The sequence below is a fragment of the Microtus pennsylvanicus genome, chromosome 1 (assembly GCF_037038515.1).
Source record: "Microtus pennsylvanicus isolate mMicPen1 chromosome 1, mMicPen1.hap1, whole genome shotgun sequence".
NCBI lineage: Eukaryota > Metazoa > Chordata > Mammalia > Rodentia > Cricetidae > Microtus > Microtus pennsylvanicus.
Window position 1 is genome coordinate 218,752,561 of NC_134579.1, and position 25,991 is coordinate 218,778,551.

The 25,991-nt window shown below is 43.2% G+C and overlaps 1 long non-coding RNA gene across 2 annotated transcripts; it reads left to right on the top strand.

The window, feature by feature from the left end:
- Positions 1-281: 281 nt before the first annotated feature.
- LOC142842616 (uncharacterized) lies at positions 282-2,213 on the top strand. Of its 2 annotated transcripts, none has more exons than XR_012909412.1 (2): positions 282-409; positions 832-2,213. It is a non-coding gene; the product is annotated as an uncharacterized LOC142842616 (long non-coding RNA). The 2 variants fall into 2 exon arrangements; XR_012909411.1 differs by lacking the exon at positions 282-409 and adding an exon at positions 513-658.
- The last annotated feature ends 23,778 nt before the right edge of the window (positions 2,214-25,991 follow it).

Here is a 25,991-nt window from a genome sequence, read left to right on the forward strand (position 1 = left end):
GGAGACAGGAAAAGCCTCTCTCTCTGTCTCTGTCTCTCTCTGTCTGTCTGTCTCTCTCTCTTTCCCTCCCTCTCTCACTCCTCCCTCCCCCCTCTGCCTTCTCTCTCCCTCTCTTCCTCTCCTTCTCTCTCCTCCCCCCTCTCTCCTTCTCTCTTCCTCTCCCTCCTTCCCTCCCTCCCTCTCCCTCTCCCTTTCCCTCCTCCTCTCTCTCTCTCTCTCTCTCTCTCTCTCTCTCTCTCTCTCTCTCTCTCTGTCAGCTGAGCAATTGTGGAGGAAAACAAGCTGCCACAGTTGTCCCTTCTGTTTCTCTAATCTGTCAAGATGCCTGAGGGGTGATTTACGAGACCCTGGAGCAGCTGATTCTAAACCAAGTGTGGCCTGTCAAGCTCATGTGACCGCAGACCTAAGGGTGAGTGTGCTCAATCTCTGCATCTCGAGGTGACGGCTTCAATTTATTATTTCTGTTATGTAACTTTGCTTTGGTGCCCAGCCCTCCATTCCCATGACTTTGTGTTGAAACATATTTTTAAATCTCGGCCTCTCATTCCACAAGAAGCCACGGGCCCTTTATTTATCACTGTTTGTAAGAGGTCTGAGATCATGAGCAAACTATCCAGTCACACGACAGGAATAAGAAAAGACTTCCTTCCACATTAAGGTAAGATCAATGGCCCTCTGTGGACACAGGTTATCTCCAGTTCACCCCTGGCACAGCTCTGAGGCCACTGGCTCCAGCTGCTGACCCTGCAGCTGCCCAGTGCCCCAGGTCCTTCCAGAGAGAAACTCTGTATCCTAACAGCCCAATTGTTACACTTGCTTTTCTTTGTCAAGGAATGATAGCAGTCCATTTGGTCTCTGGGGAAGTGATGGTGAAGCTGGTGATGGACGGTGTGTCGTAATTCATCCTGACACTTGGCACAATCAGCAACTGAAAGTGAAAAACAAATGAAGAAAAAGCCGGTGTCTTTGTGCTGAGGGGAGTGAGTGTTCCAGGAACTGGTGCGAGTGAACGGCAGAGGATGACCCAGGAGCCAGTTCTCTCCTTCTGCCCTGTGTGTCCTGGATATTGGACTCAGGTGACCTTTATGCTCTGAGCCATCCCACAGCCCCAGCAATTGATAATTAAAAAAAGAAAACGGAAATAATTCGTCTGTAACTCTTAGGGTGCTCCGTGTGGAAGCCGAACTGAGGAGCCTTGTCCTGGGGGCCCATGAGAGAGGACCCGCAGGCTCTAGCTGGCGCTCAGCCTCCGCAAAGAACGACTTTAACTGTGCTCAGCTCAGTGTTTTCCACCATTGCCTGCACAACTTGACCTGTGGGTCCATCACCTCCACCCAGCTGGAGATGCTGGTGGCTGTGACAGCCAGAGGCTGTGCAAAAAACAAGACTCGTTTGCCCTGTGCCCAGAAGCAGGTGGCACCATCTCTCAGACAGGCCTGAAGTCCTGGGAACACCAACCTCACAGCGGCAGGTACTATCCTCACTGAGAGCGCTGCTGTGAACCAGGGGTGCTCCCTCTTGGATCCAGAGACATTGGTCCCTGCCTTCAAAGCCTGGAGTGACAGGACTTGAGCTGTAAAGACAGGTTTGCCAGTCCAGCACCTGGGTCTCGGGATTGCTAGCCCTGGGGAACCTCTCACCCACCCTTCACTCATCCTTGTCTGGGTGGATCTGAAGATCCCAGCCTGTTGAATGGCGGCAAAAGCGGATGAAAAACCACCATCACCGTTTGCTCTTGAATTAGAAAGATGTGGACAATGGCAACAACCAGGACTCTCGCTTGGGAAACTCCCAGCCCCTCATCTTACTTTATCACTTCGCTGCTTTCTTTGGCTTAGATTTGATGTTTGTTACCTTCTGGGTTAGAACTTTTATTTTAAATGTTTCCATTATTAGCTAAATATACTGGTGTGTAAAATGCTTTTCTAGACACTGCTGTCAGTCACGCCAGCACCTTGGAGAAAGTGTTTTCATTTTTCTGCTTTAGTCTATTTGCCTCTTTTTATTTTAAACGTGATTGTTTTTTGAAAACTAAATCATCTGGGGTCTTTTTAAAGAACACTTTTGTCTGTTAGCTTAGCTATCCAGGGTTTTACACCCCACGCTATCACTCACATGCTGAAGTTACTGTTTGGTTGCATCTGTCACATCTGGTTTTGCTTCTTTCATCTTTCTTGATTTACTTCAATAAATTAATTATGTTCAACAATCAATTTTCTTTCTATTATATTTTTGAAATATTCCATATTTTATTTTAGGAGTTAACCTATGAGATATTATATGTATCTTTGCATAAATAATGTTTAAATTAGTGGTTTTATTAGTTCCTTATCTAATATTATAATATAATTTGCACTCTCATCCACTGTATAAAAGTCACATTACAGTAACAATCTCCATATTTTTTCTATATTGTGTTTTTCTGGTAGTTTTTTCTATGGTTAGCTTTTCTTGTTGTTTTTTGTTTTTTTTTTAATATAGAAGAATTTCATTTGCTGTTTGTTTCTTGGGTATCTGTGAAGAATTTCATTAATTTTTATCTAACTGGAAATGTTCGGACAGCTTTAACGATGCATTACAAGAAAACAAATAGGCATATATTTAGAGTGTTATCGTGACATAAACACCTATAAGGAAACACTAAAACGCTTTCCTTACTCCCTTGAAGTTCATTCCTCCATAGGCAACTGCTAATCTAATGTCTGTCATAGCGGCAGCATTTTATAGAGCCTTGTAGTTGGTGTTCTGCTTTAGTTTTCTCTGGCTTTGATGATTTCAAATGATGATTATATTGCAGTGTGTGGGTAGCTTGCTTCATCATGGTTGTGCAGTACTTCATTGCTGCATGGAAGAAAACAATGCACAGACTCGTCCACCTGTTGATGAATGCTTAAACTTTCACAGTTGGATGTCAGTATTAATAGATGGTGATATTGGCATTTGTGTCCTCAAACTTTTGCTTCAAATGCATCCATTCTAGGAGTGGAATATCTTGGTGATATGGCAGGTCTATGTTTAGTGTTATAAAATTTGGAAAATTGACATGCAGAGTATTTTCCAGAACTTCTGAGAGGTGAGGTTCCCGTCCTCTCTGATCCCTCTTCATGTCAATGTGGCTGGGTTTGGAATTGCCTAAGAGAGGCTCCTCGGGACATATTTGTGAGGTCTTTCTATAGAAATTTAACTGAGGAAGAAAGGCCCGTTCTGGATGTAGGCAGTACCCTTCCATGAGATGGGGTACCCACTGAACAACAGGAGAAAACAAGGCACACTTATACCCTAGCTCTTCTCTGGTCTCCCCACCTTCAAGGAGTCTCGGCCACATACTCAAACTGTGTTCCAAATAACCCTTTCTTCCTTCTTATGCTGCTTTCTGGTGAGAGAAGCAACTAACACACCACCCTTTCTCATCAACACCCAGTCTGGCCACACCTTCCCTGGTGGGCTTCCCAACATGACCATCTGTGATCTTAGTCTGATTTTCCCCGAAGCCTGGAGTTGAGTCCCTGCCAGGGGCACAGATCTACAGCCAGTGTTGACATGTCTGTTAAAGTTCTCGCCTGTGTTGGTCTTGAGGTTTTATTACTTCACTCGTTGAGGTCAGGAGCCCTTTGTCAGACATTTTCTGTGCAAATGTTTCATCTCAAACCTGAGATAAATTTTGATAATGTCTTGTGAAGAACAATGGCTAACATTTTGAGCATTATTTTTGTATATTCCCTAGTAAAATATTCTCATGCTAAAGATCACTGATCTTAGCTTATTTTCCCAATAACCTCTGCTAGCCAGTTATTACTGGCATTTGTAGGAGACTCCACCTAACAGCTGCAGAATAGATTTTTTCCAAATTGAAATAGTCAGTAATATAGGTGTTATTTATTCTGTTTTTAAGTAATCATTAAAAGAGGTGAAGGACTTAGGAACACAAGAAGCATGGTTCTGGCATAATGGTGTTAATTGGAAATAAAAAAACACTTGCCTTTGGAGAACATATGAACATATGGTCTCTAAATTACACAGTTTTAAAATAGACTGGGGGCCATAAAAAGAACTTTTAAAATATTTTTAGAAATTAAAAATATTTTAACTAAATAAAACTTAAGTTTTAGGGGAAAATTTAGAATGTTAAACATATATATTGGAAAATTAGAAACATTCCAAATCCATAAGATTGCAAGGCTTTGTGGCTATACACTACAAAATTTATACACAAATCAAAATGGTCCTCTACCTGACAGTGAACATTGAAAATTTAAACATTTAAAATATTTGTACTATCACTGAAAGAAATGAAGAACTTAGGCACAAATATAATGCAAACCTTGCAATATTTCTATGATAAAAAGTATTTAAAAACTACTGGAGAAAGAAAAAAACCACCTGAAAAAAATGCCCGAATCTGAAGACGTAGCATTTTAGAGATGCCAGCCTTCCCATTGGTCCAGCTACGTGAAGGTGACATCAGCCAGATCCCAGGCGATCTCTTCAGATATCAACACACTGAATCTGAAATTCAGACATAAAGTTAAAAAACATATATGATCCATGATAATTATGGGAGGAAAAGTAGTATAACTAAAATACTGTCTTAAGATAAGCATAGTTAGGGCCATTACACAGAAAATCCCTGTCTTGAAAAAACAAAAATAAAATATAAATATATATCATAATAATAATAGCTATTATCAATAATATAGTATGGTGTGACATTGTGACAGATACAGTGTGGTGTTGCCATGGTGACAGATACACTGTAGCATTGTCCTGGTGATTGATACAGTGTGGTGTTACAGCAATAGGCAAACCAAAAAAAATGAAAGAATCCCCAAAATATACCTACATCTAGATACAGAAGAATGATTTTTACTAGCGGTGTGCACTCATTCTAGTGAACCAAGTGTCTTCAGGCAACAATGCTGGAACACGTGGATCTTCATATGCCAAAAATCAAAAATAGGCCATTACCTTGCACCATATGCAGCCACTGATCCACAGAGCATAGACCTGCATGTGAAGTGAGAAACTTCAAACCTTCCACCAAAAGCATGAATCACGGCTGTGCAGGCAGAATGAGATATATTCCCAGACTCAGCAGCAAAATTATGATTCATGAAAGATGAAAATAATAAACTTTAATAAGACTGGAAGCTTTTCATTGAAGAAGACACAGCTGGGAGAAGATGATGTTAGGGACTGGACGTGGATAAACTGTAAATCTTGCATCCAGTGGTGTAATTTACGAAGAATTCTACCCTTAACCGCTCTGCCTCTCTCTCTACAAGCACTGCTATAACTGATATTAAAATAGAGCTGAGCCTGGGGTTGAAGCTCAGTAGCAGGGCCCTTGGCCAGCGTCCTGGAGACCCTTGCATCCAACCCTCAGTGCTGTCAGGAAATAAATACAGAATGGGAACTCTCGATTGGAGATTTTCTTGATGATACTTAATGGAGCTGAGATGCTCTGTAGGTACAATGCAGTCCACTGGAGCAGGAGGATGGATCCGCACAGAATTATGGTGGATCGTTACTGCATGACCACACATGAAGGAACCCGGACCCCACAGGTGATACACACATTTTCCCACTTTGTGTGGTTATCTGGAGAATGTTCACACAGTGACAGGACAGATTCCTTCTCAAGGGTTCAGCCAAATGCTAAGAGCATTTGTAGTCATCAGAGCACTGTGTGCTTTATGCAAAATACTTTAAAAAAAACCCAGGACTTCATAGATCTGAAGACAGATTGCAGAGGACAGCAAGCACATTTAATTGACAAGCAATGACAAAATTCTCATCTTAATCCAGAATCAGGAGCATTGGGACTCAGCCGCAAATTATGCAAGAGTGACCAGAGGCTAGGCCAGCCACTTGGTGGTGCCAGAGGGCCTCAAACGAAACCACAAGTCAGTTTAGGTGAAATCACCCAGGACAGAGGAGTTGGCCCCTCCACCCAGCATGGCTGAACAACTTCTGTATTCTGTACGGTTGTCGCCTGAGATGAAGCAGGTTCATAACTCAGCAGTGACTCACTAGGAGAAATGAAGAAACGGGGACACTCGGGAGGCCAGTTGATCCTAACCCTAACCTCAGAGTTCCTTTCTGGGCTTCTGCGTAATGAATTCTGACTGCCCTGGCTGTTGTCTCGTGTTTCCCAGAACTGACTAGAACCTTTACTGGTCCATGACTTCAATGGCTAAGAAGGAAAATATGCAAACAAACATAACCACGCTGTTCTCAATGGGTGGAGACAAACAGATGACTCCAGATTTGCTGGGCTGTTGGAGAGCTCTGGAAAAGTGGCTCCTACCCAAATACCCATCAGTCCCCTGGAATGAAGACAGCTTGAGCTCCCTGGTACCCAACTCACCCAGCATCTACTGACTTTTGGCAATGATCAAGGTGCACCGGCATCCTCAGGAGTCTGCCCTCTGTGGCTATATACCTCACTCTCATGCAAGATAGGTATTTTCCAAATGCCCACCCTTACCTGACTTGAGGGAGACATGGTGTCTTAAAACGTTCTTGAGTAACAATTGCTTTTGGAGTTAGTAGGTGCACGTTGCCCTTTCTCTGTTTAATTTTCTTTATTCAGTGTGCTTGGCATTGGTATATAGAAATACTACTGGTGTGTGTGTGTGTGTGTGTGTGTGTGTGTATTTTTTATCTTGCCACTTTGATGAAAGTGTTGATCTGATTTAAGAGATATTTTTGTTGTCATTGTTGTTGTGTTTTTAGAATCTCTTGTATCATATCTTGCATCATCTGAACTTGGCTTCTCCTTTCCCTATTCTATATGTATCAATTTTATTTCTTTCTCTTGTCTTATTACTCTAAGACTTCAAGCACGATTTTAAACAGGTGTGGAGAAAGCAGACTCCCTTACCTGGTTTCTGATCTTAACGGGAGTGTTTTATAATCTCCCTACTTGGTAATTATTGTGTTGGCCATAGGTTGTCACTTAGAGCCTTAATTAAAGTGCAATATGTTCTCAAGCCTCTCCATCACTTTTATCGTGAAGGGTGTTGGCATTTTGTCAAAACCCTTTTCTGCAACTGTTGAGATGGTTATGCGCTTTCTGCCTTTGAGTTATTTATGTCCAGTTATGAATTGCATATATTGATTTACATATGTTGAATCATGGGCTGAATCCAACTTGATCATAAGAGTGATCTTTATATGATTTTGAATTCATCTTGCAAGTGTTTTATTGAGAAGTTTTGCATCTATGTTCATCAGAGAGATTAGTCTGTGGTTTTCATGTGTGCATGGTGTTTGGTTTTGAAATCAGAATAATATTGACTTCATCAAAAGAGTTTGGAAGCATTGTTTTCCTTTATATTTTGTAGAATAGTTGAGTAGTGTTGGTATTATTCTTTAAATGTCTGATAGAATTCTCTTGTGAATACATTTGGGATTTTTCAGTTGGGAGATTATTATTATTATTACTAATATTATCATTGCTTCAATCATGTTGCTGGTGATGGGTTTGAATCACTTATTTCTTCTTAGCTTAACTTTCATAGGCTGTATGCATCTAGAAAACCATCTATTTATTTTAGATCTTCCAGTTTAGTGGACTATAGGTTTTTACAGTATGTCCCAATGGTTTTCTGAAATTCAATGCTATCTGCTGTGTTATTTTCCTTTTTACCTCTAATTTTATTAGTTTGTACCTATCTTTTTTATTTGGTTAATTAGGCTAAGGGTTTGTCAATCTTGTTCATATTTTCAGAGAACTAGCTCTTCATTTATTTTTGTGTCTTATTTTTAAGTTTTTATTCCATCAGTTTTTACCACAACCTTAATTATCTCTTTCTATACACTGCCTTAGAGTTTGGCTTGCCCTTGTTTTGCTTTAGGTCATGTAATTATGGTGCTTATTTGTGCACTTAGTGCTATACTCTTTCCTCTTAGAACTATTTTTATTGACTCACGTAAGTTTTGAATGCTGAGTTTTTATTTTCATTCCATCCTAGGAATGTAGTGATGAGGCAAGCAGGTCTGCTTTTCATCCTGCCCAGCTCCCACACAGCTAGCTTAGCCTGGAAAATAACAACACACAAATTATATTCATTTAAACACTGCCTGGTCCATTAGTTCTAGCCTCTTCTTGGCTAACTCTCACATCTTAACTAACGGGGTTTTAATAATCTGTGTAGCACCACCAAGTGGTGGCTTACTGGGAAGATTCTAACCTATTCATCTTGGGCTGGAGCTTCATGGCAGCTGCCTGACTCTGCTTCTTTCTCCCAGCATTCTGTTTGGTCTACTCTACCTATCTAAATTCTGCCCTATCAAAAAGCCAAGGCAGTTTCTTTATTAACCAATGAAAGTAACACATAGACAAATGACCCTCCTACGTCATAGGAATTTTTTGAATTTTTTTTCTTGATTTCTTTAATGATTGAGTCACCATTCAGTAGTGTATTATTTAGCTTCCATGTGTTTTTGTGTTTCCTGTAGTTAATATACTTCCTGTAGTTAGTTTACTTCCTGAAGTTAGTTTGTGTACTTCCTGTAGTTAGTTTGTGTACTTCCTGTAGTTAGTTTGTGTACTTCCTGTAGTTAGTATATTTCCTGAAGTTAGTTTGTGTACTTCCTGTAGTTAGTTTGTGTACTTCCGATAGTTTATATTTCTGTTGTTACTTAGCTTTATTTTGTTGTGATCAGATAGAATACAAAATATGATTTCAAATTTTAAGTTCTAGTATGAGATCTACTTTTCAGAAAGTGCCATGACCTGCTTAGAAGAATGGGAATTCTTTAGTGTCTGGGTGGAATACTCTGTAGAAGCCTCTTGGGTCCATATGTTTTATAATGTCATCTTATTGTTTTCATCCATCTGAACTATTGATGAGAATGGGGAATTGAAGTCACTCATTATTACCTTATTGGAGTTCTTCTGTGATTTTCACATCTGTTAGTATCTGCTCTACCAAGTTGAGTGCTCCTCTGCTTGATGGGTTTGTGTTTAACACTACAAAGTATTCTTGATGGATTTTTCCCTTATTGAGTATGTAATGACCCTCCTAATGTCTTCTTACTAGCTTTTCCTCAATGTCTGTTTCACCAGATGTAGCATGGTCACACCTGCTGGTTTCCTAGCGGCATAAACTAGGGGTGCTGCCTTCCGTGGTTTCCTCCCAGTCTTTGTCTTTGCTAATGAGGTGTCTTTCTTGGAGGTGACATGAAGATGCATCCTGTTTTCCCACCCAAAGTTAGAGTCTGTTTCTTTTTACTGGTGAATTAAGACCATTACTATTCAAAGTTATTATTGAAAGATATATAGTAATTTCTGTCATTTTTTTTTTGCTTTGTGGTGTTTGTCCAGACTCTTTTGATTACCCATCCTGTATGAATTTTCCTCTGTCACCCCTAAGACATATTCATTCTTCTCTATAGTTCAAAGTGTTCCTTTCAGTACCCTCTGGTTTAGTGGTTATAAATTCATTTCTTCTGTTTGTATTATCAACAGCTTTTTTTTTCTTTTAATTGTGGTAGATAGAGTTTCTGGGTGTAAGTCTGGCTGTGTATCAACTTTTGGCTTATACTATTACTTTATATTTTTTCATAATTTCAAAAATATCCCAATGAAGACAACCAAAGCAACTTCTAGGTTTACTCTCATGCTCTTTAAGGTGCTGGCTAGATTATCTTTACCATGAAGTAACTTGTGTGTGTGTGTGTGTGTGTGCGCGCGCGTGCGTGCATGTGACATACATATGCCATGCGGGTGCACATACGTGTGTGTGTGTGTGTGTGTAAGCCAGAAGTCAACATTGAGGATTTTCTTATCATGAGCTCTGCCCTGTTTCTCAAGGCAGAGTTTCTCACTAGACCTGGAATTCATCAATTTGAGTTGAATGGCTGGCCCCAAAGTCCAAGGATTCCCTTACCTCCATCTCCCCAGTGCTGGGACTCAGACACACATCGCTGCCACTGACTTTTTAATGTGGCTTCTGGTTCCTCGTGCTTATATAAGAAGCACTTTACTCTCTGAGCCCTGAAGTAACATTTTAGGTATAACTTTAGTATTTGTGTATTCTTGTAAATCAGTTTGCTCAAGGAAGCAGTCTGCTCATGCAGGCTAACTTTTCTTTGTTGGAGCAATTTGTCACGGCTCTGAGCAATAATGTCCATTTGCCAAATGTGTAACCATGGCAGCATAGCTCAGGCTCCTGTCTGTCGCTGCTCACCAAGTCCCAAATCCCAAACTCCCCCGATTCCAGTTAGCTTTTATCCCGAGAGACTCATAGCAATCCACACTTCCCTCCTACTTCTGACACAGTGTCTCTAAGACAGGTCGGCCTGTCTGATCGACCAATGTATGTTGTTCATGGCACAATAACTGCACAATCTTGACAAAACTGAATGAAAAAATAAATAGAAATAAAAGGAAATTCTGGTACCAGGTTTTTGCGCCAGATGAATAAAGAGAAGAAATAAAAAAGGAAAGGACATGACTGCTTGTAAGTATGGTGGAGGAGAAAGCTTTTTGTAGATGAAAAGGAGGACATAGTTAGAGGCAGGGACATCTGGGAGAATCCAGAGGGGGTGAGGGGAGAGCCAGACCAAGAGGCCAGGGTATATGAAAGAGAGCAGGTTAACTAAATTGGCTAGGGGAAGGGCAGCCCAACCCTGGGCTGGAGAATTTTAAGGCAGAGAGCAGGGTAAACTGACAGGGAAGACCCTGTAACAGATAGGAACTGAGGGATGCGGATGCCAGAGAGCCTGCTGGCCAGGTCGGCTTTGGTATGTTAAATAAGCGGCTCAGCCTGAGCCCCAGGTTGAGATCTATTACAATCCTGTGTTCCTGTGATCTTACTACAGATCTTGTGTCTCCCTTTAGTTCTCTTTGTGACATCGATTCTTTCAGGCTCCTGTGTCTATGGAAGAGCAGTGACGTGGATCCCTGTGTGCCCGAGAACCCCTGGTGAGAGCTCAGACTTCAGAAGACTCTCCTGAGGCTGGGATTGGCCATCCCCTTTGTTTCCGTGTTTCTCACAGCACTGACTTGATAGTTTCCTCTTTCCTAAAGAGAAAGCATTTTCTAGAGCACATTGTGCTGTTCAGTTGGGCTCTTGAGCATGCTCCGTATGATATGGGGGAGAAAGTGGGACCTTTATCTTTTTAAAGATACAAAGTCAATGTTGCACAAAATTGGTGCATATTTCTGAGATACCATGTGATGTCTTCAGACCTGTCCATGCTGTGTAATGCTCAGAATATGATAGGCACTTCTGTCTCCTCAGTTCTGGTGTGTGTGTTTGTATGCATATGGTGTGTGTATACTTGTGGGTGTCTGTGGAGGCGCATGTGCATGAACATGTGTGTAGTGTGTGATTGTCTCTCTGTGTGTGGTGTCTGTGCCTGTGTGTGTGCATGTGTGGTGTGTGCTTGTGTGTGTGCATGTGGTATGTGTGCATGCATGTAGGTGTGTGCGAATGTGCATGTGTGTGTGGTGTCTGTACATGTGTGTGTGCATGTGTGCTGTGTGCTTCTATGCGCATGCATGTAGGTGTGTGCGCATGTGAGTGTGTGTGCGTGTGTGTGTGAATGCATGTAGGTGTGTGCGCATGTGAGTGTGTGTGCGTGTGTATGTGGCATGTGTGCATGTGTTGTGTGTGCTTGTGTGTGTGCATGCATGTATGCATGCATGTAGGTGTGTGTGCATGTATGGTGTGAGTATGCAAGTGTGGTGTTTGTGGAAACTAGAGCTCTTCATCTCCATTGCTCTCCACGCTGGTTTTGGGGACGGGGTCTCTTCACTGAACCTGGAGATTTGTAATTTGGCTAGATTAACTGGCCACATGCATCTCTGACCCCGCCCCAGAGTTGCCACACCCAGATTTTGTCTGAGTTCTAGGGAATCTGAACTCAGGCACCTTCACTTGTGCAGCAAGCATTTTATCCACAGAGGCATCTCCCCAGCTCTCATTAAGTTGAACAGTTAAAATATATAGCATTTGAAGCTTTTTGTAGCTTTTGAAGACCTGGGAAAAACTAGAAACAAATTCAGAAGATTCACTCAAATTTACAGAGCACTAACATTTCTGTGGAAGGGTGATAAGTAGACTTTTCTTGCCAGAATTCACTAAAGAATTTCAGGATATGTGAAAATACCAAAATTGCAGGTGCCATTATATTTTAGGGGAAATTAATATTTTGGTAGTTTTATTTCAATATAATTCATATACCATACAACCCCATGGTTTTTAGTAGTCTGTGCTATGAAACCACAGTATAATTTTAGAACATTTTGTTCTAAACGAAACCTCATACCTATGAACAGTCTCTCTGTTTAGCCAGCCACAACCGTTCCACCCCATCCAACCCTTGGCAACCACGGAGTCTCTATGGGCTGGCAGAATCTGGGCACTCACACTAAAGGAATAATGCAATGTGTGTTTTTTTTTTATCCTTTCAAAATTCTGCATTTGATCTAGATAGAGCATCTAAATGAATCTATGGAGTAGTTTTTCTACATTAGTTTTTTATAAAGAGCTTGGAAATTAAAAAACAAATCACACACTGAAATTAACCAGACCCAAAGTTGATGCCTTGCCATGAGGTTTTATGGAGTTAGAATGACCCCTGTGAAGCTGTGGAGCTTCATGTTCAATTTGATGCTTTCACGAATCAAATATATTTTTGTTTGTTTATCTGCCACCAAATCAGAAAACACTATAATAGAAGTAGAGCTAGGTAAACAATTAGCTTTCCATATCTCCTGTCCATGACTAGTATTCAGGTAATGGAGGAACTCTCCCTTGTGCCCTGGTATTGAGCCTTTCTTCTTCTCGTCCCTTCATGCTGTAGCAATGTGCCACACACATATCTGCTTACACATATACATATCATGTTTGTACATATATATCATATTGTTTACATATACACATCATACTGTTCACATATATACATATCATATTGGCTAGATCCTTCGTATGAGAAAGACTTGCAAGTCCTTACTAATAGTCTATAGATCTTTAAGATACCTTTCATGAAAAATTTTAGTTATTTCTGATGAGAATACATATTCATACATAACACTTAGCAAAAATTCATCCATAAAACAAATTTCTTTGAAAAGTCCAGCTGTTGGAAATAAACACATTTTTTTCCTGAAAGGAGAAATAAAATTAAAGCAAAGACACATGGGTTGATACTCAGTTTCTTGATGAGAAAATGATGGTTACTGGTCAGGCACAAAGGCTATCAATTCTGGCCAGAGGAAGTATTTGGAAGGGGATTTGTAATGTTCATGAAGCTTACACAAGGAGCAAAGTTATATTTTTATGAGACAAATTAAAGTCCTCTGATTCCTGCCAGCTCTAAGAAAGCTTTGCGGCTGGGTGCCACGGACTTCTCTTCTTCTGCAGCCTCCTTTCCCTCCGATCGTTTTCTTTACTGCTAAAGCAAACCATATACCCCATTCCCCTCCAAACAGGCAAATATATTTTCTAGATCTCTTTTCACCAAGTCACAGTAAGTCTAGCTACAGAGAGGCGGGCGTGGGTGAGCACCCTGGCCCTTAGCGAACTGAGGATTTAATCCTCCACTTGTTCTTGAATCTCAGACAAATCATTTCGGTTTTCTAACCCTCCGATTCCTCATTAATGAAACACAGGCAAAAATTCCAAAGTTTCTGCCTTGTTTTAATGATTAATTAATGCGGCCAAATGCTCAGTCTGAGGTCTGGCCTGCCGTGGTTCCTCTGCTAATGCCACTTGGAGTACTTCTGAGAGAAGATTTTAGACAAAGATGATTAAAGAAAAGATTTAAGTTAACTCACCTGCAACTTCTGCAGGCAATCTCCAAATGTCTGGTTTGTGCCCAGCTGGCTCTTTAAGTGAGCCATGAGTCTTCATTAGTTCTATAAGTCATCAATATGAGCCCCAGTCACTGAGGCTCTTGAAGCAATGACCTTTGGGCTGGAAACCAACTGCTCAAGGTTCCTTGAACCCTCTTTGGGGCATACTTCACCCTCTTCTTGGGTGCAGTATGCTGGAACACATCGCAAGAGGTTGATCTGAAAGTAAAGAGTGGAGGTTTTACAAGACACAGGGCTCTGCAAAGGCCTGGGGCAAAGGGGAAAGGATGCTGCAAGCATCTTTACAGCTGTGCTCCTGGACGCCTGCAAGAGGACAGGAGGATGTCCTCTGCCTATGGGGACAGCATTCTGATAACTGACACCCCGGTGGTCAACTGCAGCTGTGATGTGAGCAGCCAATCACAGTCGTGATGTGAGCAGCCAACCACAGAAAATTTTGTAAGAAGGTGTGATGACCAAGCCTGGTTCTCAACTTGACACCTAGAAGAGGGATCTCAGCTGATGCCTTGTCTCCATCAGATGGGCCTGTGGGGTATTTTCAGATTACTAATTCATGTAGAAATGTCCTGCCCTCTGTGGGTGGCATCATCCCCAGGCAGCTGGGTCTGGATTGTAAGAAAGGTAACAGAGCTAGGCATGGTGCCACAGGCCTTTAATCCCAACACCAGGGAGGCAGATGTAGGCAGATATCTGCAATACAGGCTAGCACAGGCTAGCACAGTGAGTTCTAGGACAGCCGGGGATATAGAGAGACCCTGTCTCGAAAAGGAAAGGAAAGAAAAAAGAAGGGTAGCAGAACATGAACAAGCATAAGGAGTTGCATTTCCATGGCTTCTGCTTCAAGCTTAGCCTGGAGTTTCGGCTTCAGTTTCCCTCCATAGTGAACTGTGGTCTGTAAGCTAAAATATGTGCTTTTCTCCCCATGGTGCTTTCAGTCAGAGTGTTTTTTATCACAGTATCAGAAAAGCAAGACAGGACAGAAAGTTTGCAAGAACAAGTGTAATTTCCTCAGTGTATTTCTTTACCTCTTTCCTTCTGTCGGGACTGAACAATAGTGTGTGTGTGTGTGTGTGTGTGTGTGTGTGTGTGTGTGTGTGTGTGTGATTTTTCATATGAGTTTAAATGTATTGCCCTCAGAAGAGTGTAATGTTCTTATTTTGTATTTCATGTGTGTGGAATCTATGATAGTATTCCATCTATCATCTCCAATACTGGTAGACAGTCTTTGGTCTTCATCCCTGCTTAGTGTAGCTGGAGGGTTAACATTGTATCAAATGCCCCATCCCTGCTCCGCATAGCTGGAGGGTTAACATTCTATCAAATGTCTCACTGAACTGGATTTTTGTCTGCTTTCTATTTCATTGATTTCCATTCAATTTTTTCTAGTTTAGCTTTCTTTACTTTTCAGAGAGAGTGTATCAGTCTGTAGCCTAGCTAGCCTTGAAGCTACTGTGTAGCCCAGACTGGACTGTATCTCCTGATGCTCTCAGGGCTGGTTTTCAATGCTGGGAGGACAAGCAAGCACACATGCCCCATGCACAGCTCTTCCTAGGTTCCTGATGAGGAAGTGAAAGCTGTTAATGGAGACTTTGTTCTAATAGACATGAGCGTTCTGGCCTGATTCATCTCTATCTATCCAGGGTATACAGGAATTTAATATTGTGTTTTCTTTCAGTTCAAAATACTTTTCTAAATTCTCAATTGACTTCTCCTTAGACATGCGGGTCCTTTAGAAAGGGCCACTAATTTCTAGTGTCTTTCTTGGTGAGGGTCCCATTGTGTGTGTGTGATGGTGTTGTTGGGTGACATGGGCTCCAGAGTCCCACTGGGTTGTTTGTTTTTATCTTGCTGAGCCCTCCTTTTTCATTGCTGGGTTTTGCTCTGTATGCCCTGTCTTTACATCCAGGAGCTGAGACCTTTAGCCTGGAGTGTGACTCTGTTCCTCTGTAACTCCTACGACTTGTTCTTCAGAGCTCTGGGGTTCAGCACCTAGACATCCAAGGTACTTGAGGTCTCTGGTTGAATTAGAAGCTTCATTGTTATACAATGATGTCATTCATAAGCAGTCACAGTCCGGAGGGTTATCACTGTGTCATTGATACATTGTGTCACCCAAACCCTCTTTCCTGCAATGTTAATGCGCCGATTCAGCTCTCTTGTGGCTGGCCTGAGCACAGCCTGCACTGTATTAGCCCAGCCAATATTGTCTTCACTTGAATTCTTCCAGTAGGTTTGTGCTATTATTAAAGCGAGTTTCTTTCAAGTGCAATCTATCTGGATTGAGCTTTGTGAAATGTATCCAGCCTGATGGTTTTGGACTGTGGGCATGTTTAGAGCAGTTAGATTTAGTTTACAGGCTGTGCTCGAATGTGGCATCCTGTTTCTTTTATGCATCCCATCTGTTCTCTGCTCACTCTTCCCTTTGTAATTCTTCATTGTTTTATGGTTGTTTTGGTTTTATTTTGTGTGTGTTTAACTTATTACAATCTATTTTTATTTTATCAAATACCCCTTCATAGTTTAAGAATTTTAGAATATTATTCTTCAATTGTTTTTATCCTTTCTGTATTTGGGACTATTGTTCTCATATGTTTTTATTTTAATATTTTGGTAAATCCCACAATAAATAACTATTTTAGGTTCAGATATTTCTGTAATCCCCAAGACTTCATCTTGTCTGTCTGGAGAGCAGTTCCTGGGGGCAGTTGGATCCATTCAGGTCTGGTTTTTTATTTTTGTGGTGGACTTAAGGAGTGTAGCCTGGCACTTATGCTCTCCCTGGCTTTACTCTGTGCCTCCATGCACAGATAAACATTTTTCTTAACCCCTCAGCCCACTGCCCAAGGCAGAGCTTCAATATCTTCCTGGGAGGCTGATATCACTCGCTTGTCTAGTCCCAGCCTGTCAATGAGGACCACATCTGAGAAGGGTGTTCCATCACCCCAGGACAGCCTCGTACTCAGGGCTGGTAAACACAGAGAGGCATTCAGCATAGAAAAGTAATCCTTGGAGCATCCAATAGACAATGCTTTCCCAAGCCAGAGTAGACTGACTCCAAGGGGATTCTTGGGCAGCCAGGGCCTTGATACTAGAGAGTCTATATTCCTTTCTTCCAATCCAGAGGGCTGTGCATGGCCGCGGCTGAATAAGAATTTGTATGAAGACCTTCCGACAGTCAGATAACTCTGAAAGAGACGAACTGCCTCCATTAACACCTCCCTGTGCTGGGAATGACACTCGAGACTTGAATTAGAGCCACGAGCCCTAATCCTGAGCCTCCTGTTGCAGCACAAACGAGATTGCAAGCAAATTCTCAAGCTTACAGCCAACATCTGCTGGGAGCTTTTCTTCTTGGGAGGAGGCTTTCTTTTTGCTCTGACCCCAAAAGAACTGACCTCTGATCTTGCACAGCCTAGAGGCACATTTACTGTCAGGAGCTGAGGGAACCCATCAAAATCAGAGACACCATCACAGAGGGTGGACAGGATTGTGGGAACAGCTTTAATCCCTTAGCTAGCCTGCTGTTTTTAACCCCAATCTCTCTCATGACTCTGGTTCCATTTTCTTTGCATTTTCTTGAGCATGTGCCTTCCTAATCCACTTCCCACAGGTTTCAGACTCTGGGTTGATGTCTTTTCAACGTGATGCTGATCTTGGGTGTCACCAGCGTCGGCCCAGCACCTGTGGCGAAACCTGGAAGTGGTCCCTTTCTAGCTGGGCATGGCCTTCCCCTTAGTCTTTACTGCAGTTTTCAAACAACCCCAAGTTAGACACGGTCATAAACACAGCCACTTTTATATAACCTGCGTTGGTTCTTTGTCCTTACAATTTACAGTCCCGGGGAAGCCCCTGGTGCCATTCCTTAGGGGCCTTTGCCACTTTCTGGGGTGGAAGCCATACACTGAGTTCAGGCAGTGGGGCGAGCAAGAAGCTGAGTACCTCTTCTCAGTGTGCTGGAAGAAGGGTTGGGAAGTCTTGTACCCCAGGACCCAGGTGACGGCAGCGACAGCTCTGCTCTGTGTCCAAGGAAAGGATTTGTTCTGTGGTCTACTGGAATCTATGGTAGAAAAAAGCATTTCATAAAATGGTTTTTACTGTATTTGGAAAAATTCACCCGTTCGCCAGATGGATCAGAAGTAATATTTTTTCCAGAAGCGTCCATATGTTTTGAGACACACTAGCAAAGCCAAGCCCAGAAATGTCAATTTGCTAAAAGTAGGGCAAAACCACATTTTCTTCCTGGAGAAACTCAAGATCTCCGAGAGCGGGGGTTGGACGTGTCACTTTGGACTGTGTGGAGGCAGAGTTGCCATCTGGACAGAGACTAGTAGCTCTGGAGAGGAGCCCCCCCCCCCCCCCCCCCCCCGCTTCTGGGCCTTCCAGAACTCGGCTCTCCACAAGGTCCTGGCCTTCTTGTGATGACATTGGGAGATGTAAATAAACACTGGCTTGCCATCCATCAGAGACCGACACATTTTGAAAAGTGCTGGGTGGTTTTCCACTTCGAGAATCTGATGTTGGGAGCAAAGAGCAAACTTGTCACTCTGAAACCCGAGTCCTGAAAACAGAGGGACTTGCTGACTCTGGGAATATAGACAACCCACCCAGCCAAGTCCCTGAGCGCTGTAGCGAGTGCTCCTTCTTCATCTCCTTAAATCTAAGTTCTTTCAAAAGTGCATTTGAGAATTTGCTTCTCAGTCTGGAAGTCTGTCTTTATCCAGGCCAAGCTTTCATGGTGAAACCTAAGCAATTGGTGGTTGGGGGGACATCAATTATTTATAAGTTCCGTGAATCATCTGGTGGCGGTGGGGAATTTCCAGGTGCTGAGCAAGATGTGCGGAGATCACTGGGTGATTGTCGTGCCAGCCACCAGGGTCTGTCAACCTTCACAGCCTGATCAAAGCAAAGGAGCTGTCAGGTTCCGCTGACGGCACAGGAGCAGCCAGGGATCCCCTGTGTTCACTGGCCAAAGGCTGGTCAAGCAAAAGGCTGGCCACCCTCAGTATGCTCTAGCGAGCTGAATCCTGATACCCACCGGGCAAGCCACACAGCCCTTCATCTCCAGGAACTAGCCTTCATTCCCCTGATGAAAACAACAGCTTGCATTTTAAACAGTACTTTGCAGTGAACGTTTTATGCAGAGATCTGATCTCTTAATATTGCAGTATTGCTTCTTGTACGTGGAGAAGGCCAAGGAGGTGAGCTCCCTCCTGCCATACTCTGGACTGTCCTTACCATGTCAGAATGTCTTAAGGCTATCGGTGTACAGCAATTGCTAAGGACCCACGTGAAACAAACTGTCAGCACCTTTGGTGGGTGTAACTCCACACTGTTACACAGCAAAGCACATGGGATTACTTAATTAAACTGAGCCACTCATTAACGGAAGCAGGCATCTGACTCCAAAGACACAGTTAGGTGATAGCTGGAACTTTTTGAATACTAGGAACAGTGAGGGAACCTAGGCTAGGCCCAGGGCACAGATACAAATCAGATACAAATAGAGACATCTGTCAAAGGGGCGTTTCCTCTCACTTAGCACAGTGTGCTCCGCCATCCCTCTCATTAGTCTTTGTTTCTGCTGCCTCCTCTCCAGTCTCCCCTCCTTGTTTGGAAATTAATCTCTTTTAAGAAAGGAAATCTTTGACACCTAATAAACTGATTTAGTAATTCCCTAATGGGCCAAATTCAGTTTTCACATGCATCTTCTGAGCTCTCCTCTCGGTTTCTAGGAAGAAACCAGAGGGATGAGGGAGCAATCACGTTAGGCAATGGTGTCTTGCCAAAGCCCACAGCAGGGTCAGAAGGAACGGCCGTTGCAGGCAGAGCCAGGCCACACACAGCCCACCATACAACATCAGGAGGAGTGCTCATCGCTACTGCCTCTCACAGTGAAAGACAGACCCACACTGTGGCCCAGCACACGCAGTGTCTGGAGGAGTAGCCGCCCAGCAAACACAGTGTCGGGAGGAGTACTGGTCCAGCCTGCAGCACGCAGTGTCGGGAGGAGTAGTGGTCCAGCCTGCAGCCCAGCACACACAGTGTCGGGAGGAGTAGTGGTCCAGCCTGCAGCCCAGCACACGCAGTGTCAGGAGGCATAGCCGTCCAGCCTGCAGCCCAGCATACAGTGTCGGGAGGAGTACTGGTCCAGCCTGCAGCACGCAGTGTTGGGAGGAGTAGCGGTCCAGCCTGCAGCCCAGAACGCGCAGCATCGGGAGGAGCCTACCACACTGGCAAACACGTGGGAGCTCTAGACCAGTCAGTAATCTCAGGCCTGTCTCAGACACAGAGGGAAACATGTCCTCGGGGGATGTGTGCAGTTTGTCTCTGTATAAGAACTGTTTTTAAAAAATGGTGGTGGGGGTGTATTTTAAAAGAAGTAAATGGTCAGTGTAAAACCTGAAATAATTTTACCTGGGTGGGGAGAGGGTGGAGAGAGAGGACACATGTAGGAAAATGAATAGCCAGGACCTTCGAGGTACAGAGAGTTCTGCACCATAGTCTCTGTGCTGACACACGGATGCCTTGACTTGGTTCGCAAACTCTACACTTGTGTTCTCTTACAAGTGAAATGTAAGATCAAATATTAAATCATAAGTAATAAAAACATCAGAGAGATCTAGCTGGGTGTGATTGCACTTGTCTGGAACCCCAGGACTTGGAAAGGCAAGTCAGGGTTTAAGCCCGGCCTATATTACCTGAGACTCCTTTTCTAAAATTGCAAGTATTTAAATATTTTCATTGTTACTTTTCATCTTTTTAAGACTTATCTCATTATATGGGCCAGCCTGACCTGGAATTCACAGTCTTCCTGCCTCAGTTTCCCAACTACTGTGATTACAGGCATATAGCACCCCTCCTGTGAAGGGGTGCCCGAACTGGCTTTCCACTGTAATCAGATTGATGAATACCCCAACTATCAGCATGGAGCCTTCATCCAGGAACTGATGGAAGAGATGCAGAGATCCACAACCAAGCACCAGGCCGAGCTCTGGGAATCCAGTCGAAGAGAGGGAGGAGGGAATATATGAACAAGGGAGGACAAGATCATGATGGAGAAATCTACGAAGAAGAACCAAGTTCGTGGAAACTCATGAACTCTAGACCAACAGCTGTGGAGCCTCCGTGGGACAGGACTGAGCCCTCCATATGTGGGAGTCAGTGGTGAAGCGTGGACTATCTGAGGGGCTCCTGGCAGTAGGACCAGGATCTATCCCTGGTGCATGAACTAGTGTATTAGAACCCATTCCCTATGGCGGGATGCCATGCTCAGCCTTAATGTAGGGTGGAGGGGCTCAGTCCTGCCCCAGCTTAATGTGCCAGACTCCGTTGACTCCCATGGGAGTCTTTACCCATTGGGAAGAGGGGATGGGGAGTGGACTGGAGGGGAGGCGAGGGGGAACAGTAGGAGGAATGAGAGGGAGAACTATTAGAATGTAAAGTAAAGAAAAATAAAAGAAAAAATAAATATATACATATGTATTTCTACGTAATTTTTAAAAGAAAACTAATGTTCATAGGATATTCAGCATAGAGCTGAGAGAGTGTTTCAGGACTGAGGAGTAAACTGTTTCCTATACAGCCATGAAGGCGCGGGTTCAATTCCCAGGACTCACACAAAAGCTGAGCACGATGTTCTATCTTTAATCCCAGCTCCGAGAGGGTGGAGATAGACACTAGAGACTAGCTGGCCAGTAAATCTAGAGGAAGCAGTGAGCTCCAGGCTCAGTGGGAGACCCTGTCTCAAAAGTAAGGTAGAGAATGAGACAGGCATCCAGCATCCATCTCTAGGCTCCACACACTTACACAGGGGCAAGTGCACCTGCACACATGTATACATCGGGCACATGCAGACATGTACATGCACATGTGCATACATCACACACATACATGCATATATGTACACCGCATACATACATGCTCACATGCATATATCACACACATGTATACAACACACACACATGCACACGGGCATGTGCACATGCATCCCAGGTGTGTGTACAAAGATCAAAAGACCACAGTGCTGGTCTTTGCCTTTCACCTAGAGACGAGCCCCTTGTCAACTGCCCTGTGCACCTGACTAGCTGGCCCGCAAGCTCCTGAGAGTTCTCCTTCTCCATCTGCCATCTTTCACTTTGCTGTGTTTTATCATTTGTTAAGTTTTATCTAGAGATTCCCTCAATTCCTTCTCAATTGCTACTCTCTGCATTCTTGACTGTTCACTCCCGACTTTCATTTTCTCCTGTATAGTTCCTCAAATACTTAATAATGTGTAAATCTTGTTCCTAGCTACAGTTCTGGAGACTTAAAGTCATTTTGTAGGTGTCTTTTCCTCCTGGTGACCCCCACCTTCCTTTGTGCCTCTCATATTTTTAAATGGCGTTAGAAACACTGAGCATGTATGGGTATTAGGTATGAAACACATCCACATTTTAATATTTACTTGCTCTTGGAGAGCGCAATCTCTTTTCTGGATCTAATCAATAAGGAAGAAATAGCTACTTAGGTGTCACCAAAAGCCACAATGAAGAAAGGCTACATACAACCTTGCCTTGACAAGAGTAGGCACCTCTGTGCTGAGGTCAGCATCAGTGCTCTGGAACCCCCCCCTCAAATCACACTGCCCTACTGCCTTTGAAGTATGCATGGCAGAGGTGTGTGCTGGGGCCAGCCTCAGCCGTCCACATCTCCCCCCGAAGATGCAGTGGAGGGCGAGTCTGCACCAAGGCCAGCCTCAGCACCGGTGGGTACATCCACTTACTACATATGCATATCTGACCCAGGAGGCTGGATTCAGGCCCTCAGTTCCAAGCACCAGGAAGATAAGGCAGATAGCAAATTTTACTTTTCAGCTCCCATGTCACTGCCTTTTAAACAAAAATTAAAATTGGTGTTGTACCAAGGATAATTTTCAAAATAAACAAGTTGTTATTTCGTTTGGTGATTTTCCAGCCTGAGCGGCCACCAATGTGTCCAAAACTGCTAAGAGCCTGGCTGAGCTCACCCTGACCTTGTAGTGTCTACTCCTGCTGGCATGCTGTCCTCTCCAGCCCCCATGACTGAGAGGCTTTGTCCCCAGGAGACTCCACGATATTCTAACCTCTGCTGAAGGCCTCCGTCTCCTCTTTCTCCTCCTCATGTAACTCAAGCTAGATTCAAATTCATTCTATAGCCAAAGGTGACCTTGAACTTCTGACCCTTGAATGCATCACTAACCCCAGTTTGAGGTGGTCCTGGCAGTGAACCGAGGACTTTGCATATCCCCAGATCCCCAAAGGTTGCTTTCCTCTGAGATAGTTCCACAATGCCTTCTCTCATCCCAAATACTATTACAGATAAGAATTTTTCTATATCTACTTTTCTTCTATATCTTCTTTCATAGCTGTATGATCAGAGTTAGAAGCTAACATTTTTAATGTCCATAATTTTAAAAAGCCAGTGCAAGAACTTATAGTCGCATTGGAATCTTTATGTAAGAGGGGTTGGTCACAGTCAGATGCAGCCACTGCTTTCAGGGCCTTGCTGCACACTGAGAGTGGTAATGAGCGGGGGAAAGGTGGGCCCTGTTCATTGTTAGCAGCTCTGGAATCCGTGAGGCTGGCATGTGATAACAGACAGTGTGATTACTAATAAAACAGGTTCAAGATGATTTTGTGTCAGCGTTTACTGGGGCAAATGTGGCTGACTAACTCAGTATTGAAGTTAACATTCACAGTCTTCCTGCCTCAGTTTCCCAATACTGTGATTACAGGCATATAGCACCCCTCCCGTGAAGGGGTGCCCGAACTGGCTTTCCACTGTAATCAGATGGTGATTAGTGCAAGGTTTGATTCCATCCCATGGAGGCCAATTAGTTTTCTTCCCTGAGCTCACATATGGCAATCTCCTTCTTCCCATGGTCTTGCCTGACACTTTACAGAAGTGCACTGAGAGACAGAATTTGCAAAGACAACACAAATCCATGCGTGATCCGTGCCTCTTACGCTGTGTCTACTGGACTTTAATTCTGGGCTGCAGAAATGGCTCAACAGGAAGCGACAACCTCAGATTCCTAGTATGCACACGGTGCAAAGAGGGTAAATGACTCCAACTTGCTGTCCTGTGACCGCCACACACCCCTGTGTCAGGTACACGTGCACACTAAAAATTGCTTTTCAAAAAGATCAAATTCTACGCACAATGCACTGCAGTGCTGAAGGCTGGTTAGAGACCTATTCAGGGGTGTAGAAGATAGCTCGTTTGCTCCAGCATCCTTTTCTCTGCATCCTTAAATCATGCTTGTACCAAAGCATGCTTGGTGCTCTGCTGACATTTGGCTTCCATCACATTTTTATTATATATGTTTTATATATAATTACATGTTTATATATAATGTATGTACATTTATAAATATCAAATAAAATATAAATATATGTTATATTTATATATTCTATTTTATTATATATCATATATACATATGACAATCATGTTCCTTGGATTCTCAATTGATTACCATAAAAATGAGCATGTTAGTACTAAAATGATAAGAATTACTGCAAATTTGCTAGTATAGTTAAGGTTCCACCAAATGTTTTAAGAAGTACAATATAGCCAGGCGATGGTGGCACACGCCTTTAATCCCAGCACTGGGGAGGCAGAGGCAGGCGGATCTCTGTGAGTTCGAGACCAGCCTGGTCTACAGAGCTAGTTCCAGGACAGGCTCCAAAGCCACAGAGAAACCCTGTCTCGAAAAAAAAAAAGAAGTACAATATAATCCCCACTTGGTAGACACGGGAGGATTGCAGATTCAAGGCTTTGAGCTATAGAATGACTTCAGGGTAAATCTGGACAACTCAGTAAGACCCTGTGAGGGATAGAGTGCTCGCCTATATGTGTGTGGCCCTAAATTCAATCCAAAAAAGGAGGAGGAGGAGGAGAAAGAGAAATATGAGAAATATGAGCAGATACTAAAACTGATACTTGCTTAAATCAGGGCAGGAGTTTGGCATCCCTCTCTTGCAGAGAAACCAGGGTGGGCTATATATCTCATCTGGGACTGCTTGAGAAACCAAATAAATGATTTACAAAGACATTGGCTGACTTTAGAAACTGCTATAAGTTTCCATCAAGATTTTTCTATGATTTATTTTTATTTCTATAATTATGCTCGTGTGTGCATGCACACACATGTGTCCACGTGTGCACATGAAAGCATGTGCCCTTGAAGGTGAGAAGATGGAGCTGTTTCGCTGGAGCTGGAGTCACAGGCAGGTGTGAGTTACCTCAGGTGGGTTCTGAGAACTCAGCTTGGATCCTCTGGACTGGGGGCCTGGGCTCTCTGGAAGGGCCCTATGCTCTCTACCACTGAGTCATCTCTCCAGCCCCTACCTTTCAAAACCAGAAACACCGAGCATTTTTCTCTTATCCCTCTTTTCACATGTATATAGGTGTGCACATACAAACACACACACTCACACGCATGATTCTAATTTGAGTGAAAATTGCCCCTTTATACTGTTAGAACCAGCACTAAAGAGATCACAAACATTTTGTGCAGACATATTTGAAAAATGCCTCTAAGATTTAGATAGAAAATAACTGTGAACATTCATTACAAAGCAACAGACCTTAGGTCAGACTGTTTAAAACTGGCTCTGCAGAGACTTGAGAGGAGAGTGCAATGGCCACACCCCCTCGCAGAAACTGTTTCCAGAACTGAGAATCAGAAAGCAGACCATGACCTCCTTATCTTCTCCCACTGAGTCATTTTCTGTCTTCAGCTTCATTCTCTTATAATTTTTGATTTGTTTTCTTTAATGTAGTTTAACTTTGTTTGGTTTTGTGTGCTCAATGATCACAGTCCTCCGTCACATCAAAGTTCCAGTTCCTGAAGTTGTGTGGTGCTGTGGCCCCTGCTGGCTGGTGACACACAGTCTTCATAATTCTGACGGTTGGGGGAAAATTCTCAGCTTAAGAATCTCATTATTCTATGTCCTTCCTCCATCAGAGAAAAAGAGCAAGAAAAGATATCTTGGTTGATGGAGCCATTATGAGGCTAGCAAGAAACCTGGCACCAGAGAAATTCCCAGGAATTCATAAGGTTGATCCCAGCTAAGACCCTAAGTTCCTAGAGGAGAGGGTGCCTGAATTGGCTTTGACCTGTAGTCAGACTGGTCAATAG